The sequence below is a fragment of the Palaemon carinicauda genome, unplaced genomic scaffold (assembly GCF_036898095.1).
Source record: "Palaemon carinicauda isolate YSFRI2023 unplaced genomic scaffold, ASM3689809v2 scaffold131, whole genome shotgun sequence".
Classification (NCBI taxonomy): domain Eukaryota; kingdom Metazoa; phylum Arthropoda; class Malacostraca; order Decapoda; family Palaemonidae; genus Palaemon; species Palaemon carinicauda.
In genome coordinates, this window is record NW_027168827.1 from 152,231 (window position 1) to 159,243 (window position 7,013).

General features: G+C 49.3%; 1 protein-coding gene across 12 annotated transcripts in view; it reads right to left on the reverse strand.

Annotated features, from left to right (window-relative positions):
* The window catches only part of LOC137635499 (zinc finger protein 480-like), a 136,950-nt gene that overhangs the window by 78,611 nt on the left and 51,326 nt on the right, over positions 1-7,013 (reverse strand). The window lies entirely within an intron of this gene.

A 7,013-nucleotide genomic window follows, 5' to 3' on the forward strand; every position in this document is an offset into this window, starting at 1 on the left:
ACCGGTGGGCGAGAGGGAGCTAACCCCCTACGCCCGCTAACTAGCGGAATGGGTAGTTAAACCTCACTAAATTTTAATGGCTCGTCATTTCAGCTTCACTGAAAGTAATACCCCTATTGAATAGCGTAGGTTCGTATTCCAGTTACGGCACACAAAAAGAATAATTCAAAGCTATCACCCAATGGCAAGTCAAAAAGGCAATGGACCAGGAGAGCAGCAATGTCCGGTCTTCGCTGACCCAAAAGCAAAGTAGATCCTCAGCCCAGTGTGTGAGTGAACGGGGTAGCCGGCTACCCACTAACTGGCGGTTTAGGTAGTTATCCCTCACTAAAAGTCTTATGGCTCATCTTCCAGCCTCGCCAAAAGTAACATCCCCATAAACAGCAAAGGTATAGAGTGACGGAACAAATATTTCTTTAAAGTTACATAAAAAAAAATATTGCTTTTAATCCTGCAGTTTTCTATTTTTCATATGCAAACACCGATAACTGACTTGACCAGAAATTAAACCCAAATGATTGCACTTAGTACACTTAACATTAAGGTGAGCTATGAGTCTAAACAAATTGGATTTCCAAAAACAAACCATGACAGCCTCTGGACATGATTACTGCTCTGTACCACAAATACAATCAATATGCTGTAAACTTAATTATCATCAGATATTCAATTTTGTAAACTCACATTAATACTGAAACCTGTAGAATTTATTCTTAAATAAATTGGGTTATGGACATTACCCAGCCCTGGGACTTTGAATATTATTCAGCAAAATATCTTAAAATATCACAAATTTTTAGTAATTTGTATTTTTCCTAACATACTTACCGAGAAACACTTTCTTAGGAGTTACCTGGAACCTCCTCTCAAACGACCAGAGTTTTGTGTAGTTTACCCTACTCCCATTTTCTATAGTGGTAGGCCTAGCGGGGGAAAACGTGCCCTGAGGGCAAACCAAGGTAGGCCAGCTGCTTCCCAGGTCGCACCTCTTCAGTAAGTTTTAAGTAAGGAACAATACTCAAGATCAGTGAGGCAACTGGGGGACGGTTGGGGGGCCATGACCCGAAAGTGTTTCTCGGTAAGTATGTCAGGAAAAATACAAATTACTGAAAATTTGTGATTTGTTCCAACATAGAGACTTACCTCGAAACACTTTCTTAAGAGACTTACACTTTAGGAGGTGGGAGTGCCTCCCAGACATAGACCCCAATGGAAAGTAGGATAAACTACACAAGGGACTCATTAAGTGTGTAAATAACACTTACCCTACAAAATATTCCTTGTTGTGCTTGATGAAACTTGACGATTCTTGAGACTCTGACTACTGTGTAAAAGATCCGAGGACGACTGATAGTACGAGAAAAAGGGGGAGGAAGGAGAGACCAAAAGATAATCAAACTTGTGTCTAGAGCATTTGTAATTCGCGATTGAACCTGGGGCTTAAGCCGTCAAACCGGTTGGAGCGCTGAGATGACTGGCCCAATCGAAAACCCATCCAAAGACTTCCTCGTACAGTCCTTGAGGTAGTGAGCGGTGAATGTCGACTGATTAGACCAAGTTCCTGCTCGAAGAACCTGAGCTACCGGCATGTTCTTTTCAAAAGCTAGAGAAGTACTTAGGCCTCTAACATCATGAGCCCTGTGCTTCCCTGGTACTGCAAGCCCATCACTTGAATAAGCCTGAATTATTACCTGTTTGAGCCAAAAAGAAACAGTATTCTTGGAGATGTTCTTTTTAGTTTTACCTGAGGATACGAAGAGGTTCTTAATAGCCGGACGGAGATTTGCCGTTCTTTTAAGATACTTCCTAATCACCCTGACAGTGCACATTTTCAAGTATTCCTGATTACCTGAGTTCGGAATTGCTGGGTCAGTAAAACTTTCAAACCTAGGATCCCAAACGGAAGGATTCTGGGTCTTGGCAACGAACGAGGGGACAAACTTAAAGGAGATCTCTTTCCACCTTCTAGAATGCTCTACTTCATATGACAACCCATGTAGCTCACCCACTCTCTTAGCTGAGGCCAACGCTAACCGGAAGACAGCTTTGAGCGTGAGATTCTTGTCCACGATATCTTTTAAGGGTTCGAAGGGTGGTTTACGAAGCATATCTAGCCAGGTCCCAACTCGGGACTCTAGGGGAAGATGGAGGACATGATTGCTCGAAGCTCTTGATGAGCATGGAAATGTGTCTGGAAGAACCCAAATCTATGCCCTTCAAGAGAAAGACTTGACCAAGGGCGGCTCGAACTCCTTTAACCGCTGGGACTGACATGGCCATCTTATCCCTGAGATGAACTAGGAAATCTGCTATATCGGGAACTGGTGCTTCTAAGGGTTCTATCTTCTTAGACTTGCACCACTTAACGAACATTGTCCATTTAGATTGGTAGACAGCCGTAGAAGATTTTCTCAAGTAAAGGGACATCCTCTTAGCTGTCTTAGTCGAATACCCTTGTCTTTTCAGGAGGCACTGGATAACCTTCAGGCGTGAAGACGAAGGGATTGAGGGTTTTCGTGAAACCTCTGAAAGTGTGGCTGCCTCAAAAGGTCCGGTCTGTCAGGAAGAGGCCACGGAGGGAGAATGGCGAAACTTTTTAGGTCTGCGAACCACTCTCTCTCCGGCCACCAATGCACGACCAAAGTCATCTTTAGGGTGATTGCCGTCCTCACTCTGTTGAGAACTTGTCTTATCAGGGCGAAGGGAGGAAAGGCATAGACGTCGAGACCATCCCACCTGTGCTGAAAGGCGTCCTCCATTGCTGCTTTCGGGTCTGGGACAGAATACGGGGAGTTGCGCATTCAACCTTGTTGCAAAAAGATCCATTACCGGGGATCCCCACATCTGAATGATGTAGCTTGCTACTTGTGGGTGAAGGGTCCACTCTGTCCCCACTACTTGTCCCACTCTGCTGAGGCCGTCTGTCAGGACGTTCTTCTTCCCCGGGATGAATCTTGCTGACAGGTTGACTTCCTCCTCTTCCGCCCACTTCAGGACTTGTAGGGCGAGATCGCACAACTCCTTCGACTTCAGTCCTCCTTCCTTCTTTACATACGCCACCACAGTTGCGTTGTCCGACATCAGGGCCACTGCGTTCCCTTTCATGTCTTTCGTGAAGTGTTTGCAGGCTTCTTGGACCGCTCTCATCTCCAGGACATTGATATGTAGGGACTTTTCTTCTTCCGTCCATTTTCCCCTCGCGGTCTTCTCTCGAATATGAGCACACCATCCTTCCTTCCATGCATCCATAAAAAGAAGGAGTTCCGGAGGTTCGGAGGACAATGGCATCCACTTTTGAGTGTGTGTCCGATCCTGCCACCACTCTAGAGCTTGCTTGGTTTCCTGCAGAACTGGCACAATCTTGTCTGGGGAACTTCTCTGGTTCCAATTCTCCTTTAGGTTCCATTGAATTATTCTTAGGTTCTGCCTTCCGTGTGGAACAAGCTTCTCTAAGGACACCAGATGTCCTACCAACCTCTGCCAATCCTTCGCTCTTCTGGGATGTCCTAGTAGGAAGGGAAGGAGAACTTGGTCCAGGTTGTTCAGCCTGTCTATTGATGGAAAATCCTTGAGCTGTAATGAATCTAGAACTATCCCCAAGTAAGTCATCTTGTTGGTCGGGGTCAACTGAGATTTTTCCATGTTGACTGTGATGCCCAGATTTTTGCATAGTTGCAGAAGGTCTGCGCCCTGTTACTTCAAGACTTCCTTTGAGGAAGAAAGGATTAACCAGTCGTCCAGGTATCGAATTGGACAAATCCCCCGTTCGTGGGCCCATACGGAGACCGTCATAAACATCCTCGTGAATACCTGGGGTGCCGTGGAAAGTCTGAAGCACAGGGCCTTGAATTGCAACATCTGGGCTCCCCACTTCACCCGGAGAAACTTCCTGCTTGCTGGATGAATAGGAAACTGGAAATAGGCGTCCTTGAGGTCTATGGAAATCATAAAGTCTCCCTCCCTCAAGGACGCCATGACTGTTCTTGGGGTGTCCATTTTGAAGGAAGTCTTCCGAATATACTTGTTGAGGGCTGACAGGTCTATTACTGGTCTCCACCCTCCTGTCGCTTTTTCCACCAAGAACAGGCGACTGTAGAATCCTGGACCCGGAAAATTCACTGTCTCCAAGGCTCCTTTCTGCAACATCGTGGAGACTTCTTCGTCCAATGCCGCCCTTTTCAACGGGTCCTTTGGAACCAACAAGTCCGCCTGACTTGCTGGAATCAGCGGAGGCAGGTCCTCCAGAAATTGAATCCTGTAACCCTCCTTCACTACAGTTACTGTCCACGGATCTGCTCCGTGGAGCTTCCATGCTTGCGAAGAGAGTCTGAGGCATTCCCCTACCTGAGGCTTGGGCAGGGGAGGGGGGCCTCTCACCTTATCTCCTACGGAATGACCGGCCTCTTCTGGAGGATGAGTAAGCACTCCTGTAGGTTGGAGGAGTTGAAGCAGATCCCCTTCGGGAGGGATTCACTGATTGGGACCATTGTCCTGAGGAAGGTTCGCGCCTTCCTTGCGTTGGGGCAGATCTCGAAGACGTAGGCGCTTCTGCTACAGGTCTCCTAAAGACAGGTCGTCTCGCCGACTGTGGCTTATGCACGGCGAGTTCCCTCTTTTTAGTCAACTTCTCCGCAAGCTCTTCTGCCTTCTTTGTGGGGATAAGATGTTCCTCCCATACAGAGATGTTCCGCAGGGCTCTAACTTCCCTGTCGGGGATTTTCACTGACAGATTCTTAACCATTGCATCTCTTCTCCTCAGTACCCAGTTCGCAGAGAGAGCCAAGGACTGGAACGTCAGAAATTTCAGGGCACGGCTACCTGATCCCAACAACTCGTTCAACACCTCACGTTTGGCCGGCTCCATCGAGTCTGTTGGAATCTGAGTGCCCACTAAGGTGGTGGCCCACCAATCCAACCACGAAGCGACGTTGACCAGGTCGTTCGACATCTCCTCCATCATCACGGACTCGGACTGGGAGAAGAAGGTGGGTGCCGATGACGCCCTTTCGTCAGAGAAGCCCTGGCATAAGATGTCCAGAACCTCCCCCATCTTGGTTGCCCCGTGCGGTCTTCCTTCCAAAGCATAATACTTGCTTTGGGACTTAAGTCCCTGCAAGAGTTTAGCCGCATTATAGCCTTTACCTGAGTCACCATTTCGGGCTATGACCTTATCGATGTGCGTTCGGCCTACCCCTACGTCTCTGGCCTCCGGAAGGGCTAGAGAGGACTTCTTCTGTGCGGGTGCTGCCAAAAACTTGTTCAACCCGGAGGTCCAAACTTCCTCTTCTTGTGGGATGGGCTCCACTAAATTATTGTAGCCCCTGATCAAGAAGATCACCCTCCTATATGCGGAGTCCTCCGTCGGCAGCATAGTCTCGTCGTCCGCTTCCTCCGTCCTACGCTGGGGAGAGGAGTGATCACAGGCACCTCCGCTTGGACGGGACACTCGGTTCTTCCTATCCTTGTCGACGGAAGGCTCCGTCCTCTTCAAAGGCCTCGACGAAGGGACGGGCTCCTCCGTGAAATTGTTCGACGGAGGAGCGCGCACTCGTCTCTCATCTCAATGGGGAGACCTGTCGAGGCTGCCCGTCCTAGGAGACGACTCCCTCCGCTGGGCGGATTGAGTGGTACTAGGACGGGACTTATGCCTACAAGACGAGGCCCTCCGCTCATCGGCTGACGCCATGTCGAGGTTACTGGAGGCCCTTCTAGGACTGTCTCCTGCTCGCTTGGCTATCAAGCTTGAGGTCTTTGTAAGGTCCCTCAGCTTGTTGTTGGGTACAAAGACCCATGTTCCCTGAGGAGAACTAGGTCTCCTGCTCTTACTTGGAGGCGAACGAGATCTTCCTCTCCTATCCCTAGATCCTGTGGGTGACCTCGAAGTGGAGCTCCTCCTCACGGATTGATCTCTCTTCCTCCTACGTTCTTCACCCGACGAGCCCGATGAATCTTTCACCGACGAGTCTGACTTGCACGTGAACCTCGACTGCGTACCGGATGGCGGCTTCTTGGATCTACGTTGTACTCCGGACGTAGAAGGTTGCAAAAACCTCTCCGGAACTGCTGAAGCAGGCGGCATCAACGACGACGGACGAGCCATGAAAGGGAAGGACTCGCTCAGGTCCTCCTCCATATCCAACGGAGACCTCAACGGAGTCCCTGGCACACCCCAAGCCAGCGGATCTTCTTGCGGGGAATCCTCTCTACCGGCGGCACCTTCCGCAGCCGAAGCACCTGAAACATCCACCCAAGAATCTGGCGACGAAAAAGGCACATTATTTTTCCATATGGGGTCCTCCCCCGAGACACGCTCCCCACGTACGAGAGCAACGTCCCTGGGACCCCCATTACACACACTTACAGGCGCCTGATCCGCCATGAAAACAGAAGCATCACCCGCAACATCAATCCCCTGGGAAAGAGGCACCAACTTTTTCCCTTTCACCGACTTACCTCGTCCCCTACTCTGGGTAGGGGAAGAAGAAGGAACTCTACCTGATCCCTCGCCCGCAGAAGTCGCAGGGGAAGACAAACTTGTTTTCCTTGGAGACCGCTTCGTAGCCTTCGTTTTCTTGGTCCCAAATTTGACCCATTGGACCTCACTCCATCCAGCACATTCCGAACACGTGTCCGAAGGCGAACACACTTTACCTCTACACGAGGAACACAAAGAATGGGGATCCTCATCGGTCTTCGACAAAAAAGCCCAACACGATTTCCCGGCTCTAAGCCCAGGACAACGGCGAGCATGCTCCATAGCACACAATCACAAAGTCCACTAGACACAAGCACGAAAGAAAGAAAAGCACTAAACACCAATAAAAGCACAAGGAATGAAGGTAAAAGCACACAGCAATAGCACTAATCGCGCGGAAAGATACTAAAGACCATGTGGTAACCACGTGGTGATGAACACAAAGGGGGTCGCACTGAGAACTGAGGAGCAGCGTGTGATAACACGACACGACCAGAAAACTTACTGAAGAGGTGCGACCTGGGAAGCAGCTGGCCTA